Below are 27,481 nucleotides of genomic sequence, written 5' to 3' on the forward strand. Positions count from 1 at the left end.
GGGTGTAGGGTAGCCCCCTCCTTTGTGAGAATCGCAAGATCACTATTGATTTAGGTCAGGAGACCCAGGAAGTGAGAGAGAGACGTGCGGAATGCCTTGATCCCCCCGGCGATATAAAGCTACGGGAAACGGCCATTGTCTCTTGGAGACGAACTTGTGTATTACAATACTGTACTACGTGGAAGCCCTCAGGCAAAGTGGGCTGGTTGAGGGAGGGATTGCATCACCCCCCAACCTGTTTGACACCAGAGACCCTGTAAGTCAGGATAAAAGAGGGTCTGTGGGAACAGCCCCTCAGATGCACCAGAAGAAACACTAGCGTTCCCGTAATAGCGGAAGCTGGTGGGAGGAGGCCACGTGCGTTTGGTTCCATTTGCCCTGGAACCGGTGGCTTTTACCATGGGAGACTGGCTTTAGGCTAACAACGGGGAAACCAACTCCCAACAACTCTCGAAGGATTGATATCATAAAAGGACTGGGCAAGTTTCAACCCGTCTTTCTCTAAAACCAAAACGCGGCAGCTTGAATGAACTAACAGTGACTTTTATATTTCCATCGGACAATACATTATCCCCTAGACAACGACAGAGCTATTTCTTATTGATTATTATTATACCCGCGCTTTAGATTTAGTATTGACGACGTATATTATCTGTATGTTTGCATTGATCTTATTTTTGTGTATCTTTATCAATAAATACTGTTAAAAATAGTACCATCAGACTTCAACGGACCTCTCTATCTTTGCTGGTAAATGCCCCATTTACGGGGTACGTAACACCTTCTTCTCACCAACTCAACCTGGAGGTTAACCTTTAGGGTATTTTGCACAAGGACTCCCAAGTCCCTTTGCATCTTTACATTTTGAATTCTCTCCCCGTCTAAATAATAGTCTGCTCATTTATTTCTTCCACCAAAGTGCATGACCACACGCTTTCTAACATTGTATTTCATTTGCCACTTCTTTGCCTAATCCCCTAAACTATCTAAGTCTCTCTGCAGGCTCTCTGTTTCCTCAACACTATCCGCTCCTCCACCTATCTTTGTATCATTGGCACATTTAGCTACAGATCCATTAATTCTATAGCCCAAATCATTGACATACATTGTAAAAAGCAACGGTCCCAACAGTGGCTTCTGTGGAACTCCACTGGTAATGGCAGCCAGCCAGAATAGGATCCCTTTATTCCCACTGTCTGTTTTCTGCTGATCAGCCAATTCTCCACCCATGCTTGTAACTTCCATGTAATTCCATGGGCTCTTATCTTGCTAAGCAGCCTCATGTGTGGCACCTTGACAATGGCCTTCAATACCACATCCACTGCTTCTCTTTCATCTACCTTGCTTGTACTTACCTCAAAAATTGCAGTAGGTTAGTCAGGCAGTATTTTCCTTTGCTGGCTTTGGCCTATCTTGTCATATGCCGCCAGGTACCCCGTAATCTCATCCCTAACAATTGATTCCAACAACTTCCTAACCACTGATGTCAGGCTAAGAGGTCTGTAGATTCCTTTCTGCTGCCTCCCACCCTTCTTAAATAGCGGAGTAACATTTGCAATTTTCCAGTCATCTGGTACAATGCCAGAATCTATTGATTCTTGAAAGATCATTGTTAATGCCTCTGCAATCTCCCCAGCTACTTCCTTCAGAACCCAAGAGTGCATTCCATCAGGTCCAGGAGATTTATCCACCTTCAGACCATTAAGCTTCTAGAGCACCTTCTGAATCGTAATTTTCACTGCACATAATTCACTTCCCTGACACTCTTGAATGTCTGGTATACTGCAGATGTCTTCCACTGTGAAGACTGATGGAAAATACACATTCAGTTCCTCTGCCATCTCTGCATCTCTCATTACAGTATCTCCAGTGTCATTTTCTATTGGTCCTATATATACCCTCGACTCTGTTTTACCCTTCATATACTTAAAAAGCTTTGAGTGTCTTCTTTGATATTTGTCACCATATTCCTTTCATAATTCATCTTCTCCTTCCTAATGACCTTCTTAGTTTCCTTCTGTAAATTTTTAAAAGCTTCCCAATCCTCTATCTTGCCATTAGCTTTTGCTTCCTTGTATGCCCTCTCTTTTGCTTTTACTTTGGCTCTGACCTCACTTATCAGCCATGATAGTGTCCTTCTTCCATTTGAAAATGTCTTCTTATTTGGAACACATCTGTCTTGCACTTCCCTCATTTTTCACAGAAACTCCAGCCATTACTTCTCTTCTGTCCTTCCTGCGAGTGTAGTACAGCACATTACAGGCCCTTTGGCCCACAATGTTGTGCCGACCCTCAAACCCTGCCTCCCAAATAACCCTCCGCCTTAAATTCCTCCATATACCTGTCTAGTAGTCTCTTAAACTTCACTTGTGTATCCGCTTCCACCACTGACTCAAGCAGTGCATTCCACGCACCAACCACTCTCTGAGTGAAAAACCATCCTCTAATATCCCACTTGAACTTCCCTCCCCTACCTTAAAGCCATGTCCTCTTGTACTGAGCAATGGTGCCCTGGGGAAGAGGCGCTGGCTGTCCACTCTGTCTATTCCTCTTAATATATTGTACACCTCTATCATGTCTCCTCTCATCCTCCTTCTCTCCAAAGAGTAAAGCCCTAGCTCCCTTAACCTCTGATCATAATCCGTACTCTCTAAACCAGGCAGCATCCTGGTAAATCTCCTCTGAATCCTTTCCAGTGCTTCCACATCCTTCCTATACTGAGGCGACCAGAACTGGACACAGTACTCCAAGTGTGGCCTAACTAGAGTTTTATAGATCTGCATCATTACATCGCGACTCTTAAACCCTATCCCTCGACTTATGAAAGCTAACACCCCATAAGCTTTCTTACCTACCCTATCTATCTGTGAGGCAACTTTCGGGGACATGTGGACATGTACCCCCAGATCCTTCTGCTCCTCCACACTACCAAGTATCCTGCCATTTACTTTGTACTCTGCCTTGGAGATTGTCCTTCCAAAGTGTACCACCTCACACTTCTCCAGGTTGAACTCCATCTGCCACTTCTCAGCCCATTTATGCATCCTATCAATGTCTCTCTGCAATCTTTGACAATCCTGTACACTATCTACAACACCACCAACCTTTGTGTCGTCTGCAAACTTGCCAACCCACCCTTCTACCCCCACATCCAGGTCGCTAATAAAAATCACAAAAAGTAGAGGTCCCAGAACAGATCCTTGTGGGACACCACTAGTCACAACCCTCCAATTTGAATGTACTCCCTCCACCATGAACCTCTGCCTTCTACAGGCAAGCCAATTCCAAATCCACCTGGCCAAACCTCCCTGGATCTCATGCCTTCTGACTTTCTGAATAAGCCTACCATGTGGAACCTTGTCAAATGCCTTACTAAAATCCATGTAGATCACATCCACTGCTCTACCCTCATCTATATGCCTGGTCACCTCCTCAAAGAACTCTATCAGGCTTGTTAGACACGATCTGCCCTTCACAAAGCCATGCTGACTGTCCCTGATCAGACAATGATTCTCTAAATGCCCATAGATCATATCTCTAAGACTCTTTTCCAATAGCTTTCCCAGCACAGATGTAAGGCTCACTGGTCTATAATTACCTGGACTATCCCTACTACCTTTTTGAACAAGGGGACAACATTCGCCTCCCTCCAATCCACTTGCCTCCAGTCCACTTTGGTCAGTTTCCCTCTCATGCCATTGCAATTTCCTTTATTCCACTGAAATACCGACATATTGGGTCTTATTTTCTCCTTCTGAAATTTCAAAGTGAACTTGGTCATATTGTGGTCACTGTTCCCTAAGAGTTCCTTAACCTGAAGCTCTCTTATCACCTCCGGATCATTGCACAACACCCAATCCAGTACAACTGATCCCCTAGTGGGCTCAACAACAAGCTGTTTGAAAAAGCCATCCCTTAAGCATTCTACATATTCTCTCTCTTGAGGTCCAGTACTGACCTGGTTTTCTCAATCCACTTTCATGTTAAAATCCCCAATGATTATCATGACTTTGCCCTTCTGACACACCTTTTCTATCTCCTGCTGTAATTTGTAATCCACATCCCGGCTGCTGTTTGGAAGCCTGTATACAACTGTCATTAGGTCCTTTTACCCTTGCCTTTTCAGGCAGTGAAGAAAGCTAATGGCATGCTGGCCTTTATAACAAGAGGAATTGAGTATAGGAGTAAAGAGGTCCTTCTGCAGCTGTACAGGGCCCTGGTGAGACCCCACCTGGAGTATTGTGTGCCGTTTTGGTCTCCAAACTTGAAGAAGGACATTCTTGCTATTGATGGAGTGCAGCGTAGGTTCACAAGGTTAATTCCCGGAATGGCGGGACTGTCATATGTTGAAAGATTGGAGCGACTGGGCTTGTATACACTGGAATTTAGGATGAGAGGGGATCTGATTGAAACATATAAGATTATTAAGGGATTGGACATGCTGGAGGCAGGAAGCATGTTCCCATTGATGGGTGAGTCCAGAACTAAAGGCCACAGTTTAAGAATAAGGGGTAGGCCATTTAGAACAGAGATGCGGAAAAACCTTTTCACCCAGAGAGTGGTGGATATGTGGAATGCTCTGCCCCAGAAGGTAGTGGAGGCCAAGTCTCTGGATGCATTCAAGAGAGAGTTAGATAGAGCTCTTATAGATAGTGGGGTCAAGGGATATGGGGAGAGGGCAGGAACGGGGTACTGATTGTGTATGATCAGCCATGATCACAGTGAATGGCGATGCTGGCTAGAAGGGCCGAATGGCCTACTCCTGCACCTACTGTCTATTGTCTATTGTCTATGGATTCAACCCATTGAGACTCTACACCTTCCAATCCCATGTCATCCATTTCTAATGATTTAATATTACATCTTACACACAGGGCCACACCACCCCTCTGCCTACTATCCTATCTTTCCGATACACTGTATATACTTGGACGTTCTGCTCCCAATGGCAACCATCCTTTAGCCAAGTTTCAGAGATGGCCACAACGTCATACTTGCCAATCTATAGTAGAATTTCAAGAGCAAACATTTTATTTCTTGAGTGCATTCAAATATAACACTTCCAGTCCAGTATTTGTTGTTTTCTGTTTTAACTGCACCACTCCTTTAGTGCCCTGTAACTCATCCTACTAGCTGTGATTATGCCTCATCTCATGCCTGTCCTTTCTATCATCTATCATCTCCTTTGATTTATTTCTATTTTCCCCTTCCTCAGTCCTGTCACTCCAGTTCCTATCCCCTGCCAAATTAGCTTAAACTCTCCCTTACAGCTCTATTAAACCTGCCTGCTAGGATATTGGACCCCTTTAAGTTCAGGTGTAACCCATCCATTTTTTACAGGTCGTATCTCCCCCAGAAGAGGCCCCAATAATCCAGGAATCTGAAGCCCTGCCCCCTACACCAGTCTCTCAGCCTCACATTAACATCCCTGATCATGCTATTCTTGCACTCATTAGCACGTGGCACAGGCAGCAATCCTGAGATTACTACCCTGGAGGTCCTGCTTTTCAGCTTCCTACCCAACTCCCTGAATTCCATCTTCAAGACCTCCTCCCTTTTTCTACCTATGTCATTGGTTCCAACATGTACCAAGACATCTGGCTGTTCACTTGCTCCCTTTAGCAGACTCCGTACACGATCCAAGACATCCCATACCCTGGCGCCTGGGAGGCAACACACCATGCGGGTATCTCTACAAGCTGACAGATTTCCTGTCTGTTCCCCTCACTATGGAAACCGCTATGACTACCGCATTCCTCATCTTCCTCTTTCCCTTCTGCACCATGGAACCAGGCTTAGTGCCAGAGACCAGGTAGCCAAACTGGGAAGAAATGTACTTGCTTTGCATTAGTCAATGAACCCATGAACTCAATTTCAAGGCCTCTTCACCTCATTCTCTTGCTATTTATTTATTATTATTATTTCTTTCTCTTTGTAGTTACCCAGTTCGTTGTCTATTGCACACTCGTTGAATGGCCAGTTCATGTGATCTGTCACTAATTCTATTATGGTTATTATTCTATTATGGATTTATTGAGTCTGCCCAGAAAAAAATAAATCTCAAGGTTGTCATGGTGACATATATCTACTTTGTTAATAAATTTATTTTGAATTTTGAACTTTGTAGTGGCTCAATGCTCCATCAAGAAAGTTATAGCGTCATAGAGTAATACAGAATGGGAACAGCCCCATCTCATCCATGCTATACCAGATGCCATATAAGCCACTCCTATTTGAACCTTATTTGGTCCCTGTTTCAAGACAAATGAATGGTCAAATAATCAAATTTCATGACATATGTCAGTGATAATAAACCAGATTTTAAATTCTGATTCTGGTTCAGAAGTATAAAATGGATTCTTGAATTTACAATCTACTTTGTTGTGACCTTGCACCTTCAGCAAGGATCACTGCCATCCACATCATGCTTTCTCCTCTTTGCTGCCACCAGAAAGGAGGTACAGGAGCCTAAAGTTCCACACCATCAGGGTCGGGAACAGTTATTACCCCCTCCTGAACCAGAAGGGGTATCTTCACTCAATTTCACTCACCCCAGCACTGTACTGATTTCACAACCGATGCACAATGTATGAACTCAGTTTTAAGAATTCTGCATCTCATGTTCTTGAAATTTATTACTTAATTATTTATTGCATTTGTTGCTACTTTTTTCCTTTTTGTACTTGCAGCTTGTATTCTTTTGTACTTTGGTTGTTTGTATTTGTTGTGTGTGCTTTCATTGACTTTATTGTGTTTCTTTGTATTTATTGTGAATGCCCACAGAAATGAATCTCAGGGTAGTGTGTGGTGACATATATTTACTTTGATAATAAATTTACTTTGAACATTTATTGTGTATGTGCACTACACTTTCTCTGTAGTTAATACACTTTATTCTACCTTGTATATTGGAACACGTGACAATAATAAGCACATTTTGATTGCAATTCCAATTCAAGTTCCAAATCCTTTCCCATCCATGTGCCTATCCAAATGTCTTTTAAATATTGTTAATGCAGGGATATGAAAAATATAACAGTATACAATATAGGGCAGCACACGTGAGGTTTAGGAAGCAAGGGTGAACTACACTAGTGAAGTTTAAGAGACCACTAGACAGGTATATGGAGGAATTTAAGGTGGGGGGTTATATGGGAGGCAGGGTTTGAGGGTCGGCACAACATTGTGGGCCGAAGGGGCTGTAATGTGCTGTACTATTCTGTGTTCTAGTATCAAAGTTCAAAGTAAATTTATTATCAAAGCACTTGCATGTTACCAGGTACTACCTTGAGATTCATTTTCTTGCCATCATTTTCAGGAAATATAAAGAAATGCAGTAGAATCTATGAAAAGCCGTACGAAAATGACTGAAAAACAGCCGATCTGTAGTGGAAGACAAACTGTGCAAATAACAGTAAAATTCTAAGAACATGAGGTTAAAGAGCTTTTTTGAAGTGAGTCCAAAGGTTGTAGAATCGGTTCAGAGGTGTGGTGATTGAAGTTATTCATGCCAGTTCAGAAACTAGATGGTTGAAGGTAATAACTGTTCCTGAACCTGGTGTGTGACCTGAAGCTTCTGTACCTTCTGCTCAATTGTAGTAGCGAGAATAGAGTACATGGATGATGAGCGTCTTTGATAGTATATGATACTTGTGTAAAAGAGCCAGCATTGTTATGGCATTCTATGGCATTGTTCAAGTGAACCATAGATTAAATAGCCAAAATTTTGTCCCTATTTAGTGGCGACTAATGCTTTATGAGATAGTGCCAGTGCATTATACTCTCTGAAATGGACACTCAGTGGCCACTTTATTAGGTACAAATGTACAACTGCTTGTTAACTATCTAATCAGCCAATCATGTTGCAGCAACACAACATGTAAAAACATGCAGACATGGTCAAGAGGCTCAGTTGTTGTTCAGACTAAATATCAGAATGGGGAAGAAATGAGATCTAAGTGACTTTGACTGTGGAATGATTGTTGGTACCAGACGGGGTGGTTTGAGTATCTCAGAAACTGCTGATCTCCCGGGATTTTCATGCAGAACAGTCTCTAGAGTTTACAGAGAATGGTGTGAAAAACAAAAAAAATCCAGTGAGCAGCATTTCTGTGGGTGAAAACATCTTGTTAATGTGAGAGGTCAGAGGAGAATGGCCAGATGGTTCAGGATCAGAATCAAACTGACAGGATGGCGATAATAACTCAAATAACCACGCATATTACAACAATGGTAGATAGAAGAATATCTCTGAGTGTACAATATGTTGAACCTTGAAATGGATGGGCTACAGCAGCAGAAGACCACACCAGGACCCATTACCATACCTAATAAACTGGCCACAGAGTGTCTTTCATTCATTCTAGATGGCATAAATTTTCTAGTCAGAATTTAATATGATGATATTATAATAATGCAAATTTATTGGTACTAACTGAGGATGAATTTCTTGGCATTGCTCCCTTTATATCAAATAATAATAGCAAAATGTGACATAGAAATTGCAATGTAGACGATGCCGCAGTGAGTCACTCCAACACTGACAAGATGTGCACACTATTAGTAACGTTTGAAATATGCATGTTGAGGATAAAGACAAACTAAAAGACAGTGGAATTGCATTTTTGTTCAACCTGTCATTACTGTCAGGCCAGCTCAGCACTTCTCATTCTAAATTTGTAAATGTATCTGTCTTTTTTCTGACAGCAAACAGGTCAAAGAGAGGCCCCCCAAAAAAAATCAATGTGAGGTGTTTTCACTAAGCATCTGAAATATAGAAATATTGTGAAAACTAAAATCAAGTGCATTTGCTATCTCAGATACAACTCTGAGATTGGTCCTCCCACAGCAGCCATGAAACAAAGAAACACCATGAAACCGGTTAAAGAAAACATCAAACACAAAACGTGCAAATAAAGGAACAAATTCTGATCTTTAGCAGGCTATTCGAACTAATAATTCACAGATTTGAACATAGCAGCTGTGAAAGAGGTGAGTTTGTTTTGGGCGACATAGGAGGCTGTAGGTTCAGATTCTTATTCAGATATATCTATCACACGCAGGGAAATGCGTTGTTTGGCCAAGAACTAACGCTCGTAAGGACGTCCAATCACAAGCAAGAGAATATCTGCAGATGCTGGAAATCCGAGCAGCACACACAAAATGCTGCAGGAACTCAGCAGGCCAGGCAGCACCTATGGAAAAGAATAAACAATCAATGTTTCGGGCCGAAACCTTTCATCAGGACTGGAAAAGAAGGTGAGAAGTCACAGTAAGATAATGGGGGGAGGGAAGGAAGTACAAGGTGGTAGGTGACAGGTGAAATTGGGAGGGGGAGGGAAGAGGTAAAGAGCTGTGAAGTTGAAGAAGGGCGGATCTGATTGGAAGACCATGGGAGAAAGGGAAGGGACAAAAGCAGCCAAGGAAGGTGTTGGGCAGGTAAGGAGATAAGATGAGAGAGTGAAATGGGAATGAGGAATGTTAAAGGAGACGGGGGAGGAAGTATATACCAGAAGTTTGAGAAATCGATGTTCATGCCATCAGGTTGGATGGAATATTGGGTGTTGTTTCTCCAACCTGAATGACATATGACATACAGTAGGAACAGCAGTAGGCCATTCGGCCCATCAAGTCTATGTGGCCTCAGTGGCAGTAGAGGAAGCCATGGACTGACATGGAATGGGAAATGGAAGTACAATTGAAATGGGTGGCTACCAGGAGATCCTGCTTTTTTCTGGAGGATGAAGTGTAGGTGTTTGGTGAAGCAGTCTTGCAATCTATCTCATCTCTCACTGATATACAGGAGGCCACACTGGGAGCACCAGAAACAGTAGAAGACCCCAGAAGACTCACAACTGAAGTGTCGCCTCACCTGGAAGGACTCTCTGGGGCCCTGAATGGTTGTGAGAGAGGAGATGTAGGGGCAGGCAGAGCACTTGTTCAACAAGACAGGGCATTGTGCTTGGTGAAGCAATCCCCCAAGGGTAACAATCTCCAATCTTCAGTCTCCAATCTCCAGTCTTCCAGATTCCAATCTCCAATCTCCAGTCTTCCAGATTCCAGTCTCCAATCTCCAGACCTTCAGTTTCTAGTCTGCACTCACTGGGTTTTGGCTTCAGGACTAATGATCAACCTTTGAGCTTCAATGGGACCTTGAACTCCAGGCAGAAATTTGGGAAATAGGTCCGATGCCTCTGGCTGAAAGGTCTGAAAATGGTGGGTATGTCTGAAAATATTGAATTTACCACAGGAGTTACTTAAATTACAACAATTATGCTAAATAGCGACTTCTCTAGTACACACATTTCAAGTTTTTGTTTTTCTTGCTATTTCAGCAGCTTTGGGGCATCAGGTTGTTAAATTGTTCACTTGTCATCCAACATCAAGCCCAATTATTTCACACCAAAACAAGACATGTTTTTTCCCTTTCTCAGTGATGCTTGTTAAAGGTAATTGGTTTATTTTTGTCACCTGTACTATGGTACAGTGAAATTTATTTTTGCTTGCATGCCATCCAGACAGATTATAATTGGTGTTACAGATACAGAGAAAGTGCTATGTAGCTGGAAAATAATGTGCAATGACTGCCGTGCGGTACTTTGAGAGATCAAGAGTTCACCTTCATTGTACAAGAGGTCCATTCAGGAGTCTTGTAACAGCAGAATGAAGTTGTCTTTGATCCTGGTCGCACATGTCCTCAAACTTCTGTATCTTCTGCCTGATGGGAGGGGGAGAATAGAAAATAATTGAGTTGGTGGTATCCTTGATTCGGTCTGCTGCTTTCCCAAAGAACCAGAATGTGCAAAGTTCAAAGGAAATTTATTATCAAAGTGTATGCCACCATATACCAAGCTGTGATGCAGCCGCTCGATATATTCTCCACAACACATCTATAGAAGTTTGCCAGAGTTTTAGATGTCATGCCGAATCTTTGCAAATTCCTAAGGAAGTAGAGTCAATAGTCATCTCCTTGGTCTTACTGACAGTAACAGCTGGCAGTATCTCAAGGGTTCGATTCTTGTCAGCCACTTGTGGTATGTAAACTGCGGTCAAGATCACAGATGAGAACACCCTAGTAAACAGAATGTACAGAATTTGACCATTAGGTATCAAATTTGGGAGTACTTGAGTTCAACAAAACATTGAAGCACCGAGAGTTTATCGTGAAACTCAGGAATCAGCAGTTCAGTCTATTCGTTAAATTGAGAAGCCCTCTGTTTTGACTGCTGTATTGAGAGTGCTGGGAGAAAGCCATCCAGATGGGATACCTTGTATGATGAATCTGTAAAAAATTGATGAAAACCATCGTGGATGTGCCACATGTTCTTAGCCTTCTGTGAAAATAGCAGTGTTAGAGTGGGTTCTTGGAAAAAGCATCCATAAGACATAGGAGCAGAAATAGGCTCCACTATTCCCAGGTGGCTCATCCCAGATCCCACTCAACCCCATACACCTGCCTTCTTGCCATAACCTTTGATGTCCTGGCCAATCAGGAAACTATCGACTTCTGCCTTAAGTATACCCTTGGACTTGACCTCCACCATAGTCTGTGACTGAGCATTCTACAGATTCACCACTCTCTAGCAAAAAAAAAATTCCTCCTTACTTCTGTTCTAAAAAGTCACCCCTCAATTTTGAGGCTGTGCCCACAAGTTCTGGATATCCCTACCTTAGGAAACATCCTCTCCCATCCACCCTCTCTAGTCCTTCCACCATTCAGTAGGATTGGATGAGATCCCCCAGCATTCTTCTAAATTCCAGTTAGTACAGGCCCAAAGGTGCCAAACAGTCTTCATATGTTAACCCCTTCATTTCAGGAGTCTTCCTCGTGAACTACCTCTGGACCACCTCATGAACCACCTCTGAGAAATTGGGCTCAAAACTGTTGACAGTACTCCAAGTGTGGCCTGACTAGAGTCTTATAAAGCCTCAGCATTATTCCTTGCTTTTAAATTCTATTCCCCTTGAAATAAATGCCAACATTGCATTTGCCTTTTTTACCACAGACTCAACCTGTAAATTAACATTCTGGGAGTCTTGAAGAAGGACTCTAAGCCCCTCTGCACCTCTGATGTTTGAACCTTCTCCCCATTTATATAATAGTCTGCACTATTGTCACTTTTTCCAAAATACATTATCATACATTTCCCAACACTGTATTCCTTCTGCCACTTTTTTGCCCATTCTTCCAATTTGTCTATGTTCTGCTGCAATCACATTGCTTCCTCAGCACTACCTACCCCACCACCTATCTTCATACCATCTGCAAACTTTGCCACAAAGCCATCAATTCCATTATCCAAATCATTGACAAACAATGGAAAAAGTAGAGGTCCCAATACTGACCCTTGAGGAGCATCACTAGTCACTGGCAGCCGACCAGAAAAGGTCCCTTTTATTGCCACTCGCTGCCCCCTGCCTGTCAGCCATTCCTCAATCTATGCCAATATCTTTCCTGTAATGCCATAGGATTTTATCTTGTTAAGCAGCCTCATGTGGCACTTTATCAAATGCTTTCTGAAATCCAAGTAAATAACATCCACTGCCTCTCCTTTGTTCACCCTACTTGTTACTTCAAAGGTTCAAAGGTCCAATTTAATGTCAGAGAAATGTATACAATATACATCCTGAAATGCTTCTTATTCGCAAAAATCCATGAAAACAGAGAAGTGCCCCAAAGAATAAATGACAGATAAATGTAAGAACCCTGAAGACCCCTCCCCAGCTCCCCTCCCTCCTGCATGTAAGCAGCCACGAGCAACAGCCCCCCTCTCCCCACTGGCAAATAAAGAAGCAAGCATCGGTACTACCACCGATCACTCAAGCGTGAGCAAAGCAATTGCAAAGACACAGGCTTGCAGTTACCTTAAAGACCACATTTCACCTGGCATCCAACATATCGCAGGTTCTCTCTCTCTCCCTAATCAGGGAGAAAGAGGTGTCTCTGTTTTCCCAGCGGGCAGGGAGACATAACAAACAACTCGCTGGTTTACGATGTTGGAAGTCCGTTATGTCACTTTTTTTTGAGCTCTGTGCCTGAAGATTGCAAAGATCCTGGGTCTTCGGGCCCACAGCAGATACCCCGACTCCCCCTTTGACACACGGGTCTCCTGCCATGACACTGACCCTTGATCTGCCCGTCTCCAGACCCCTGAGATCTTAAGCTTCTGAATTCGAGTCGGACCCTCAGGTCAAACTCTTGGCGTGCCGAACAACAGCCAGTCCCTATATCACGAGACCAGGTCCCAAAAGAACCCTGAAAGGGAAAAATAAAGATATTAAAGAGGGAAATAGAGCTGTTTCAGAAGATGCAAGCAAAAGAGTCGCCGGTTAGCACCATCTTAACTTTGCTCCGCCTACCCGAAGAACTTCCTCGAAGAACTCTAACAGATTTGTCAAGCAAGATTTGCCTCTACAGAAACCGTGCTGACTTTGATTTATTTTACCATTAATCTCCAAGTACCCTGAAATCTCATTCTTAATAATATACTCCAACACTTTCCCAACCACTAAGGTTAGGCTAACTGACCAATAATTTCCTTTCTTTAGTCTTCCTCCCTTCTTAAAGAATAAAGCGACATTTGCAATCTTCCAGTCCTCTGGGACCATGCCAGAATCAGGTGATTCTTGAAAGATCATGACCAATGCATCTGTTATCTCTTCAGCAACCTCCCTCGGGACTCTGGGATGTGGTCCATCTGGCCCAGGTGACTTATCCATATGGCTAGACCAGGACAAATTGTTTGTGATATTTGCATTTCAGAACTTGAAGCTTTCAGCTTTGTTCATCTGAACACCATTGATACAGACTATAAGATCATAATACCATAAGATATAGGAGAAGAATTAGGCCATTTGGTCCTTTGAGTCTGCTCTGCTATTTCATCATGGCTGATCCATTTCCTTTTCAACCCCATTCTCCTGCCTTCTCTATAAGACCATAAGATATAGGAGAAGAATTAGGCCATTTGGTCCTTTGAGTCTGCTCTGCTATTTCATCATGGCTGATCCCAGATCCCATTCAACCCCATACACCTGCCCTCTCACCATATCCCTTGGATGCACTGATCAATCAGGAATCCATCAACTTCCACTTTGAATGTACCCATGGACTTGATCTCCACCGTAGTCTGTGGCTGAGCTTTCCACAGATTCACAACTCTATGGCTAAAAAAGTTTCTCCTTATTTCTGTTCTGAAAGGTCACCCCTCAATTTTGACCCTGTGCCCTCTCATTCTGGATAACCCCTCAAGAGGAAACATCCTCTCCACATCCATGTTATCTACTCCTTTCCTTTACCTCCACATAATCTTTCACCCCTTGACTCATCAAGAACATATTAACCTCTGCCTTACATACCCCCACTGTTGCCTGTGGCAATGAATTCTACTGATATACTCTGGACAAAGAAATTCCTCTTCATCTCCGATCTAAACAGATGTCCCTCTATTCTGAGGCTGTGCCCTCTGGTTCTAGACTCCCCCACTAACAGAAACATCCTCTCCATGTCCACTCTATCTTGGCCTTTCAACATTTGATAAGTTTTAATGAGATCCCCCTCATTCTTCTAAATTCCACTGAGTAAAGACCCAGAGCTATCAATCACTCTTCATTCGACAAGCCTTTCATTCTCTGAATCATTCTTATAAACCTCCTCCTCCTCTGAACCAGAGGTCCAATCAGCATTGGGAGCAGAGCACTTTGAAGAGTTTACTCGCAGGTCAACGAAGCTAGTATAAAAGGAGAGCTTTGCAGGTATTCGGACATCCCAGAGGTCCAATCAGTGTTGGGAGCAGAGCACAGTAAATTAAATAAAAGTGCAGATGGGGCAAGCAGGGCAGCCATTGGTGTGAGCAGACGAGCGGTGAGAGCAGGAGCGTCAGGCTTTGACTCAAGAGCCTTCAATGAGAAGAGGTTGAGGCCTTATTATCAGGTTAGAGGTTTTGGTCTTGGTTGTACAGTGCAGGCAGGATGGCAGATATGATAGTGGAATGCTCCTCCTGTAGGATGTGGGACCTGATTGTCTCCTTGATGACTACACCTGCAGGAAGTGCAGCCAACTCCAGCTCCTGAAAGACCACATTAAGGAGCTGGAGATGGAGTTGGATGAACTACAGATCATCCGAGAGACAGAGCAATTGATAGATACAACTTTTGAGCAGCTGGTTACACCCAGTGAGCAGAATTTGGGGAGTAGATGGGTGAACACCGAGAGAGGAAAAAGGAGAAGGAAGTCAGTGTAGGGTCCCCTTGTGGCTATTCCCTTCAGTAACAGATATACCCCTTTGGAAACTGATGAGGGGGGAGACCTGTCCGGGCAAGGCAGCAGCAGCCAGACCAACAGCACTGTGGTCGGCTCAGAGCCTCAGAAGGGAAGGGTGAAGCCAGGCCGAGCAATAGTCAAAGCGGACTCGATAATTAGGGGGACTTACAGGAGATCAGCAAAAGAGACACTAGGATAGTGTGTTGCCTCCTGGGTGCTAGGGTCCAGGATATCTCATAGCTGTCGCAGAATATTCTTAAAGGGGAGCTTGAGCAGGAGAGGGGTAGAGGTCCTGAACAGTAAGTTTAGGGAGTTAGGAAGGAGGCTGAAGAGCAGGACCTCCAAGGTAGTAATCTCCGGATTACTCCCAGTGGCACGAGCTAGTGAAGGTCAGAACAGGAAGATAACACAGATGAATGAGTGGCTGAGGAGATGGTGCAGGGGGCAGGGTTTCAAGTTCTTGGATCATCGGAATCCTTTTTGGGGTAGGGGTGACCTGTACCAATGGGACGGGCTGCACCTGAACTGGAGGGGGACCAATATCCCGGGAGGGAGGTTTGCTAATACTGCGAGAGAGGGTTTAAAAGAGGTTTGCAAGGGTTTGAGAACTGAAGTGAAGAGGCAGAGGATGGGGTGGTTGGTGCACAAGTAGTGACAACTTGTAGGGAGTTTATGAGGAAGGATAGGCAGATGATAGAGCAAAGGAGCGCTCAGCCAGATGATTTGAAATGTGTCTATTTTAATGTCAGGACGATCATGGGAAAGGTGGGTGAACTTAAAGTGTGGATCAATATGTGGCCATGACAGAGACTTGGGTGACTCAGGGGCAGGAATGGCTGCTGAGTGTGCCGGGCTTTAGATGTTTCAAAAAGAACAGGGAGGGAGGCAAAAGATGTGGGGGAGTGGCATTACTAATCAGGGATAGTATCACAGCTGCAGAAAAGGAGGAAGTCATGGAGAGATTGTCTACTCAGGAAAGGGGCATTAATTCTACTGGAATTTTTTAATAGGCTCTGCAGTAGTAACAGGGATATCGAGGAGCAGATAGGGAGGCAGATTCTGGAACGGTGCAATAATAATAGGGTTGTTGTGATGGGAAAATTTAATTTTCTTAGTATTGACTGGCATCTCCTTAAAGCAAGGGGTTTAGCTGGGGTGGAGTTTGTTAGGTGTGTTTAGGAAGTTTTCCTGACACAATATGTAGATAAGCCAACTAGAGGAGAGGCTGTACTTGATTTGGTATTGGGAAATGAATCTGGTCAGGTGTCAGATCTCTCAGTGGGAGAGCAATTTGGAGGTAGTGATCACAACTCTGTCTCCTTTACCATAGTGCTGAAGAGGAATAGGAGCAGACAATTTGTGAAAACATTTAATTGGGGTAGGGGGAATATATGATGCTATTTGGCAGGAACTTCGGAACATAAATTGGGAGCAGATGTTCTCAGGGAAATGCATGGCAGAAATGTAGCAAATATTCAGGGAATTTTTGCATAGAATTCTGCATTGGTATGTTCCATTGAAACAGGGAAAGGACGGTAGGCTAAAAGAACCATGGTGTACAAAGGATGTAGAAAATCTAGTTAAGAAGAAAAGAAAAGCTTACGAAAGGTTCAAGAAACTAGGTACTGTTAAAGCTCTAGAAAATCCCAAGGGTGCCAGGAAGGAGCTCAAGAATGAAATTAGGAGAGCTAGAAAGGGCCATGAGAAGGCCTTGGTGAGCAGGATTAAGAAAAACTCCCAGACATTCTACAAGTATGCGAAGAGCAAGAGGATGAGCCGTGTGAGAATAGGACCAATCTGGAGCGAGAGTGAAAACATGTGCATGAAGCCAGAGGAAGTAGCGGAGTTACTTAATGAATACTTTGCTTCAGTATTCACCAGGGAAAAAGACCTTGGCAATTGTGGGGATGACTTATAGCGGACTGAAATGCTTGAGATATAGATATTAAGAAAGAGGATGTGCTGGAGCTTTTGAAAGTTACTACATTAGATAAGTAGCCAGGACTGGACGAGATACTACTCTGGGAAGTGAAGGAGGAGGTTGCTAAGCCTCTGGCGATGATCTTTGCATCATCACTAGGGACAGGAGAAATACCAGATGATTGGAAGGTTGCAAATGTTGTTCCCTTGTTTAAGAAAGGGAGTAGAGATAACCCAGGACATTATAGACCAGTGAGGCTTACTTCAGTGGTCGCAAGCTGTTGGAATAGATCTTGAGAGGGACGATTTATGAGCATTTGGAGAGACACAATCTGACTAGGGATAGTCAGCATGGCTTTGTCAAGGGCAGGTCGTGCCCCATAAACCTGATTCAAACTGGAAATCCTGCACAAGGTCTCCCAAGTCCTTTTGCACCTTAGATTTTTGAATTTTCACCCCGCTTAGAAAATAGACCTGTAAAGGGAAATTGTTTTCTTTTGCATGTGGAGTGGTTGATTGAGTATCTATTGTCATTGGCTCATAGAGAAGAAGAGGCACGTGAAGAGCCTGCAAGGTAAGTTAATTTTCAGGTTGAGTCAGTGGTAAAGAAGGCAAATGCAACGTTAGCGTTCATTTTGAGAGGACTGAAATATAAAAGCAAGGATAGAATGTTGAGGCTTCATAAAGCACTGGTGAGGCCTCACTTGGAGTATTGTGAGCAGTTTTGGGCCCCGTATCTTAGAAAGGATGTGCTGAAACTGGAGAGGGTTCAAAGGAGGTTCCTGGAAATGATTCTGGGACTGAAAGGATATGAAGAGCATTTGATGTCTCTGGGTCTGCACTCATTGGAAGTCAGAACACTGAGGGGTGACCTCATTGAAACCTATCGAATGCTGAAAGGCCTCGATAGAGTGAATGTAAAGAGGATGTTTCATAAGACCAGAGGACACAGCCTCATAATAGAGTGACATCCATTTAGAATGAAGATGAGGAGGGATTTCTTTCACCAGAGAGTGGAGAATCTGTGGAATTTGTTGCCACAGGCGACTGTGGAGGCCAAGCCATTGCATATATGTAAGGCAATGCTTGATAAATTCTTGATTGATCAGTGCATAAAGGGATATGGGGAGATGGCAGGAGATTGTTGGCTGAGAGGAAAATTGGATCAACAAAGATGAAACAATGGAGTAGACTCAATGGGCCAAATGGCCTAGTTCTGCTCCTATATCTAATGAACTTATGGTAAGTTAAATCATTACACCAGAAGGAGGATGAATAATTCACTGTAATGTATCCTTGGGCCTTGGGAGAAAATCAATATCCATATTCAAGACAAATTAGATATTTAGTGGAGATATCTTGCCCTTTTGTCTTAATCTATGTCTTTACCCGGTGTTTTTAGATGCCATTAATTTAATTTAATTTAATTTTATTTAGTGATACATTATGATAACCAGCCCAATGGGTCCAAGCAGCCCAATTACACCCATGTGACCAATTAGCCTCTAAGCTGTATGTCTTTGCAATGTAGGAGAAAACCAGAGCACTTGGAGGAAACCCACACAGTCACTGGGAATTGTTGGTCTAACTTCATAGTGCGTAGAACATAGAACAGTAGGAACAGGCCCTTCAGCCCATAATGTTGTGTTGAACCAGCGAATAAGTAAATCAGAAACTTCCAATCCCTCCTACCTACACAAAGTCCATCTTCCGCACGTTCATGTGCATATCTAAGTGTCTCTTAAAAGCCTCTAACTTATTTTCCTCTGTCACCATACCAGGCAGTGCATTCCAAGCATCCACTATTCTCTGAGTAAGATACTTACCCCTCACATCCCCCTTGAACCTACCACCTCTCACCTTCAATGCATGCCCTCTGGTATTAGAAATTTCTACGCTGGGAAAAATATACTCCCTGTGTTCTCTTTCTATGCTTCCCCTAATCTTTTAAACCTCTATCAGATTTCCTCTCTGTCTCTGCCGCTCACGAGGAAACAAATCAAGTTTATCCAGCCTTTTGTGATAGCACACGCCCTCTAAACCAGGCAGCATCCTGGTGAAACTCTTCTGCACCCTCCCCAAAGCCTCAACATCCTTCCTATAGTGGAGTGACCAGAACTGTAGGCAATAGTCCAGATGTGACCTTACCAGAGTTTCATAAAGTTGCAACATAACCTCTTGACTTTTGAACTCAGTGTCTTGACTAATAAAAGCAAGCATTCCATAAGCCTTCTTAACCATCCTATCGACCAGTGTAGCTGCTTTCATGGAGCTATGAACTTGGACTATGAATCTCTCCACTCAGTAATACTGTATAAGGATCTTGCCCTTAACAGTGTACTGTCCCCTTGCATTTGCCCTGTTGAAGTACAACATCTCATATTTATCTGGGTTAAACTCCATCTGCCATTACTCTGCCCATATCTGTAACATATTGTGCTGTATTCTTTGCCAGTCATCTACACTGTCCAGAACTCCACCAATCTTGGTATCATACGCAAACTTACTAACCTACCGATCTACATTTTCATCCAGGTCATTTATGTACATCACAAACAGCAGATGATGGGTCTCAGCCCTAAATGTCAACAGTTTATTCCCCTCCATTATTGCTGAGTTCTTCCAACATTTTGTGGGTTGCCTTGGTGGTAAAGTTCTATAGCAGTTTGTGTATTACTTTTTCATGAACTAATTCCTTCTTCATGAGGTAATATGCTTGTTTTAAAGGCTCACATGCACTGACTGTTTGAAAGACTCTTTAAAATAGTGATGGATATTAACTTCTGCAGCTAGCTATATTTCTGCATTTAATTTTGAAGGCAATACTGAATTACTTTAACTGCCTAAAGGTTAATCACTGCTGTTTACCTGAAAAACATCATATTTGTTGCTGTCAGTAACTCCAGTTGAACTCTGTCATTTTGTGTGTTTTCCCCTAGCTGTCAGTCTGTGGTTTTGTATTGTCATGTGCTCCTGTCCCCACTCCTGCTCTACTCCAGCCCTACTTCAGCCCCTGTATCACTGAGTACTCCGCCTCTTGTCTGTTTCTCATTATTACCTGTATTGCTGCCACCTGTGTCTCATTGTGCTCCACCTATCATCTGCCTCTCTGTTTATTGCTCAGTGTATTTCAGTCCTGCGGCAACTCCTGTGATGTTGCTAGCACCAAACTGTATTGACTTTTGTTGTTCCTTTGGACCTGTCATCAACATGGAGAGGGGGGTCTCACTGCATGGGCAACAGACGGATCTCCACCTCAACTCTGCCCTGGCTTGCACTCTGGAGAAGCCACTCTCAATGACTACCAGAGGCACGGTACCCATGGTTGACCATGTCCGACCGAGGCCACATATTTCAGTCCTGTGTTTTCACCTGCTTGTTACCAGATTGTGCCAGTGAATTTTCCTGAGCCTTTCCAGCATTCGTGTCTGTACTCTGTCCGTCTGAATCTCGACTCTGCCTGTTTCCTGATTCTGGTGTTTGGATTTCTCTGGATGTTTTGATCTCTGCCTGAACTTTGACACTGACTTTGTTTGCACCTCTGGATTTGTTACTCAATTAATATCACTGTGTGCACAGTACTGGGTCTGCGATTTGATCCTGTGGAAAGCTGCCAGTATGTGAGTGGGCCAATGAAGGAGTGGAGCTTTGAGGCTTTGACTCAAGAGGCGGAGGATGAGCTTGTTCCCAGTTAGTCTTTACAATGCCTCCTGAGATGGTGATGTGCCTCTCCTGTGAGATGTGGCAGTCTTGGGGGACCTCCCCTCTCCCTCAGTCACATCTGCCAGAAGTGCTTGCGGCTGGGTGATCTGGAAGACCGTGTGAGGAATCTGGAGCAGCAGCTGGATGACCTTCGACTCATAAGGGAGAATGAGGCCGTCATCGATGAGAGCTACAGGGAAGTAGTCACACCTAGGCTGCTGGAAGCAGGTTGTTGGGTGACAGTCCGAGGGGGGAAAGCGAAGGAGAGTAGACAGGTAGTGTAGAGCACCCCTGTAGCCATTCCCCTGAATAACAAGTTTACCGTCCTGGATACTGTTGGTGAGGATGACCGACCAGGTGTGAGCCACGGTGGCAGGGCCTCCGGCACTGAGTCTGACCCTGTGGTGCAGAAGGATGGGATGGGGAAGAGGAGAGCTGTCGTCATTGGAGACTCTATAGTCGGGGGAGCAGACAGGACATTTTGTGGGCGTGAGAAGAAAACCCACATGGTTTGTTGCCTCCTAGGTGCCAGGGTCCAGGATGTCTCTGACCAGGTGCATGACATCCTGGTACAAGAGGGAAAGCAACTAGAAGTCGTGATACATGTTGGGACCAACGACATAGGCAGGAAGAGGGATGAGGTCCTGAAGTGTGAGATTCGGGAACTAGGCAGAAGGCTGAAGAACAGGACCTCAAGGGTGGCGTTCTCAGGATTGCTGCCAGTGCTACGTGATAGTGATGGTAAGAATTGGAGGAGATGGCAGTTGAATGCGTGGCTGAGGAGTTGGTGCAGGGGGCAGGGTTTTAGATTTTTGGACCATTGGGATCTCTTCTGGGGAAGGTGGGACCTGTACAGATTGGATGGGTTGCACTTGAACTCGAGGGGGAGCAATATCCTTGCAGGTAGGTTTGCTAACATGGTTTGGGAGGGTTTAAACTAATTTGCAAGGGGGAGGGGACCTGGAGCGATAGAGCAGTGAAAGAAGTGCATAGATTAAAGACAGATTTAACATGTAGAGAAGCTTTGAGGAAAGAGAAGCAGAATAAAGGGTGTAAAGGAAGTAAGGTAGAAGGGCTAAAGTGTGTGTACTTCAATGCAAGAAGCATTAGGAACAGAGGTGATGAACTGAGAGCTTGGATACATACATGGAATTATGATGTAGTGGCCATTACGGAGACTTGGCTGGCACCAGGGCAGGAATGGATTCTCAATATTCCTGGATTTCAGTGCTTTAAAAGGGATGGGGGGGTGGGAGGAGAGAAGGGGAGGAGGTGTGGCATTACTGGTCAGGGATACTATTGCAGCTACAGAAAGGGTGGGTAATGTAGCAGTATCCTCTCTTGAGTCAGTATGGGTGGAAGCAAGGAACAGGAAGGGAGCAGTTACTCTACTGGGGGTATTCTATAGGCCCCCTGGTAGCAGCAGAGATTTTGGAAAGGTGCAAAAAATAAGTGTTGTTATCATGGGTGACTTTAACTTCCCTAATATTGATTGGCACCTGATTAGTTCCAAGGGTTTAGGTGGGGCAGAGTTTAAGTGTGTCCAGGATGGATTCCTGTCACAGTATGTTGACAGGCCGACTGGGGGAATGCCGTATTAGATCTAGTATTAGGTAATGAACCGGGTCAGATCACAGATCTCTCAGTGGGTGAGCATCTGGGGGACAGTGGCCACCGTTCCCTGGCCTTTAGCATTATCATGGAAAAGGATAGAATCAGAGAGGACAGGAAAATTTTTAATTGGGGAAGGGCAAATTATGAGGCTATAAGGCTAGAACTTGCGGGTGTGAATAGAGATGATGTTTTTGCAGGGAGATGTACTATGGACATGCGGTTGATGTTTAAGGATCTCTTGCAGGATGTTAGGGATAAATTTGTCCCGGTGAGGAAGATAAAGAATGGTAGGGTGAAGGAACCATGGGTGACAGGTGAAGTGGAAAATCTAGTCACGTGGAAGAAGGCAGCATACATGAGGTTTAGGAAGCAAGGATCAGATGGGCCTATTGAGGAATATAGGGTAGCAAGAAAGGAGCTTAAGAAGGGGCTGAGAAGAACAAGAAGGCGGCATGAGAAGGCCTTGGCAAGTAGCGTAAGGGAAAACCCCAAGGCATTCTTCAATTATGTGAAGAACAAAAAGGTGACAGGAGTGAAAATAGGACTGATTAGAGATAAAGGCGGGAAGATGTGCCTGGAGGCTGTGGAAGTGAGTGAGGTCCTCAATGAATACTTCTCTTCGGTATTCACCACTGAGAGGGAACTTGATGACAGTGAGCACAATATGAGTGAAGTTGATGTTCTGGAGCATGTTAATTTTAAGGGAGAGGATGTGTTGGAGTTGTTAAAATCCATTAGGACAGATAGGTCACTGGGGCCTGATGGAATATTTCCCAAGCTGCTCCATGAGGTGATGGAAGAAATTGCTGAGCCTCCGGCTAGGATCTTTATGTCCTCGTTGTCCATGGGAATGGTACTGGAGGATTGGAGGGAGGCGAATGTTGTCCCCTTTTTCAAAAAAGGTAGTAGGGGTAGTCTGGTAATTATAGACCAGTGAGCCTTACGTCTGTGCTGGGAAAGCTGTTGGAAAAGATTCTTAGAGATAGGATCTATGGGCATTTAGAGAATCATGGTCTGATCAGGGACAGTCAGCATGGCTTTGAAGGGCAGATCATGCCTAACAAGCCTGATAGAGTTCTTTGAGGAGGTGACCAGGCATATAGATGAGGATAGTGCAGTGGATGGAATTTACATGGATTTTAGTAAGGCATTTGACAAGGTTCCACACGGTAGACTTATTCAGAAAGTCAGAAGGGATGGGATCCAGGGAAGTTTGGCCAGGTGGATTCAGAATTGGCTTGCCTGCAGAAGGCAGAGGTTCATGGTGGAGGGAGTACATTCAGATTGGTGCATTGTGACTAGTGGTGTCCCACAAGGATCTGTTCTGGGACCTCTACTTTTCGTGATTTTTATTAACGACCTGGATGTGGAGGTAGAAGGATGGGTTGACAAGTCTGCAGATGACACAAAGGTTGGTGGTGTTGTAGATAGTGTAGAGGATTGTTGAAGATTGCAGAGAGTCATTGATAGGATGCAAAAGTGGGCTGAGAAATGGCAGATGGAGTTCAACCTGGAGAAGTGTGAGGTGGTACACTTTGGAAGGACAAACTCCAAGGCAGAGTACAAAGTAAATGGCAGAATACTTGGCAGGGTGGAGGAGCAGAGGGATCTGGGGGTACATGTCCACAGACCCCTGAACGTTGCCTCCCAGGTAGACAGGGTAGTTAAGAAAGCTTATGGGGTGTTAGCTTTCATAAGTCGAGTGATAGAGTTCAAGAGTCGCGATGTAATGATGCATCTCTATAAAACTCTTGTTAGGCCACACTTGGAGTACTGTGTCCAATTCTGGTCGCCTCACTGTAGGAAGGATGTGGAAGCATTGGAAAGGATACAGAGGAGATTTACCAGGATGTTGCCTGATTTAGAGAGTATGGATTATGATCAGAGATTAAGGGAGCTAGGGCTTTACTCTTTGGAGAGAAGGAGGATGAGAGGAGACATGATAGAGGTGTACAAGATATTAAGAGGAATAGACAGAGTGGACAGCCAGCGCCTCTTCCCCAGGCCACCACTGCTCAGTACAAGAGGACATGGCTTTAAGGTAAGGGGAGGGAAGTTCAAGGTGGATATTAGAGGGAGGTTTTTCACTCAGTGCTTGGTATGTGGAATGCACTGCCTGAGTCAGTGGTGGAGGCAGATACACTAGTGAAGTTTAAGAGACTACTAGACAGGTATATGGAGCAATTTAAGGTGGGGGGTTATATGGGAGGCAGGGTTTGAGGGTTGGTGCAACGTTGTGGGCCAAAGGGGCTGTAATGTGCTGTACTATTCTATGTTCTATCCCTGCTCCAGTGTCCTGACAGTTGCATTATTTCATAAATCAATATAATTATTTTATATCCTGACTTCAGATATGTGAAGGGAACAACTATCTACCCTTACCATTCAAACAGAAATATTTATCACATGAATAATTTTATATTGCTCTACTAGACTGTACATGGATTTTATAGATTTATCTAACTCAAATGGCTTTTACCAGACAAATTTCTGTCCAAATACACTCCGTGTCCACTTTATTAGACACCCTTTGCACCTAATAATGTGATCACTGAGTGTACGTGCATGGTTTCTGCTGCTGTACCCCATCCACTTCAAGGTTCGACATGTTCTGTGTTTAGAGATGTTCTTCTGCACACCATTGTGGTTATCAGCTTGACCCAGTCTGGCCAGTCTCCTCTGACTTCTCCCATTAACAAGGGATTTTCATCCACAGAACTGCCACTCACTGCAAGTTTGTTTGTTTCTCACACCATTCTCTGTAAACTCTAGAGACTGTCGTGCATGAAAATCCCAGGAAATCAGCAGTTTCTGAGATACTCAAACCACCCCGTCTGGCACCAGCATTCTATGCTCAAAAACACTTGGATCACATTTCTTCCCCATTCTGATATTTGGTCTGAACAACAACTGAACCTCTTGACCATGTCTACATGCTTTTATGCTTTGAGTTGCTGCCACATGTTTGGCTGATTAGATATTTGCATTAATGAGCAGGTGTACCTAATAAAGTGGACACTGATTGTTAGAGCTTCTTGAGATTTGCTCTATGTTAAGCAATTAACTATCTAGAAATGCTTCATTAAATTGATATGCAATATTTATAGAGTGTATTTTTCTCCCCAGTAGTCACTTTAAATCATCAATCAAGACACTAACAATGGCTATATTGCAAAGTTAAAGTGTTGCAGGGTAAATTTCAGAACTATTAACTGCTGATCACAACCCACAGAATGAAATTGTAAGGAAGAAATACGTAATGTTATACAATCTATTGTTCATAATATGGGCAGTAAAAGATATAGCTGAATCTGTCTGAGACGGTAGTATTGCCTACGGCTTTCAGTTATGTACATGACCCACCGAAGCTCTCTCACTGTGTCTTGTGACATCTCCCCTGCTCCATAATACCACGCTCAATCCCAGCCATTGACCAATTACTTTCTAATCATAGTCTGTACATGAACCTCAGTTATAATAAAATTCGTATCTGATTATTGGTGGATTTACAAAACAGCTGGGAACTGTAAATATTATCAGTACTGTAATGGTTCCTCCTACATTCTTGGTCTTTTGGAGTCGTCTCCTTGGAGTATATTGATATATTTTATTCATCAGGAGGTGACCACAGGGTCAGTATTGTATAGCAACTGTAACAATTGAGAGCAGACATTTCAAGAAGTCAATGTATATTACGCCTCAGTCTTGTGTGTCACATAACATTTTGAACCCCATTCAAAGTTCAGAAGCAACCTTATATGGAAAATTTATCAGAGAAAAATAATGCTTACATGCATCTCCTACTGTTACCATGCTAAAATTTCTGTTTCTTTAACCATAGGCCTGATAAAGTAATGGGTAACTCTGTACCAGCAAACTTCAGGAGCCCAGCCATAGATTCTGAGCTGAGAAAGTGATGTGCTGTATGGTCAGATCAAAGTTCTTTGGTGTGAGGCCTGCTGAGGTCCCATTGAAAACTGGGGTAGCACATTAGCATAATACTATTACAGTGCCAACGTCCTCAGTTCAATTCCTGCCCATGACCACATTCCAAAGATGTATGGGTTAGTAGGTGAATTGGTTGCATGGGTGTCATTGGATGGCAAAGGGTTCATTGGGCCAGAAGGTCCTGTTATCACACTGTATCTCTAAATAAAATTTTAACAAGTGATTGGCATATTAAAACTGAAAGGTGTTTGGGTTGCTGCTAAGATCACGTCTGGAAGACTGTGTACAGTTTTGTTCATCTATTGATTTGTTTGTTGAGATACAGCACAGAATAGGCACTTCTGGCGCTCTCCAGCAACCTCCTGATTTTACCCTAGCCTAATCACGGGACAATTTACAGCGACCAATTAACCAACCAATCGATTCCATCTTTTTGGAGCATGGGAGGAAACCAGAGCACCCGAAGGAAAGCCAAGCGGTTGTGGGGAAGAATGTATAGCCTCCTTACAGGCAGCGCTGGGAATTGAACCCAGGTCACCTGCACTATAAAGTGTTCTGCTAACCACTATGCCCCTTAAGGAAGGAGATCCCTGCATTGTAGATTGTACAATGAAGTGAGTGGACTTATATAGGAGGAAAGTTTGAACCGGTTGAGTTTGTACTCATCGAAGTTGTGGAGAAAGGTGGTCAGTCTTACTGAAACATGTAAGGTTCTGAGAGAGCTTGACAAGGTGCAGGGTGGCACGAGTTAACGCAGCACTACTAAAGCGCCAACAACCCAGGTTCAATTCCAAAAACCGCCTGTGAGGAGATTGTACATAGAAATCTACAGCATATTACAACAACACACAACAATGTTGTGCTGACCATGTAACCTACTCTAGAAACTGCCTGAGAATTACTTTACTACATAGCCCTCTATTTTTCCAAGCTCCATGTACTGATCTAAGAGTCTCTTAAAAATCCCTACCTCTACTGTGCATTCCACACACCCGCCACTCTCTGTGTGAAAACTTATCTCTGACATCCCCCTTG

At 43.7% G+C, this 27,481-nt stretch overlaps 1 long non-coding RNA gene across 3 annotated transcripts in view; it reads right to left on the bottom strand.

Annotated features, from left to right (window-relative positions):
• Positions 1-5,980: 5,980 nt before the first annotated feature.
• LOC132400464 (uncharacterized) overlaps positions 5,981-27,481 on the bottom strand; it is a 29,953-nt gene continuing 8,452 nt past the window's right edge. The window contains exons 1-4 of one of the 3 annotated variants that reach the window (XR_009514257.1): positions 12,865-16,645; positions 10,619-10,717; positions 9,872-10,225; positions 5,981-9,194 (exon numbers count right to left, since the gene is read on the bottom strand). This is a non-coding gene — a long non-coding RNA (uncharacterized LOC132400464). Of the gene's footprint in view, positions 10,226-10,618; positions 10,718-12,864; positions 16,646-27,481 lie in introns of those variants that run through there. The other 2 variants (XR_009514259.1, XR_009514258.1) reach the window with 2 other exon arrangements.

The sequence above is a fragment of the Hypanus sabinus genome, chromosome 10 (assembly GCF_030144855.1).
Source record: "Hypanus sabinus isolate sHypSab1 chromosome 10, sHypSab1.hap1, whole genome shotgun sequence".
Taxonomy (NCBI): domain Eukaryota; kingdom Metazoa; phylum Chordata; class Chondrichthyes; order Myliobatiformes; family Dasyatidae; genus Hypanus; species Hypanus sabinus.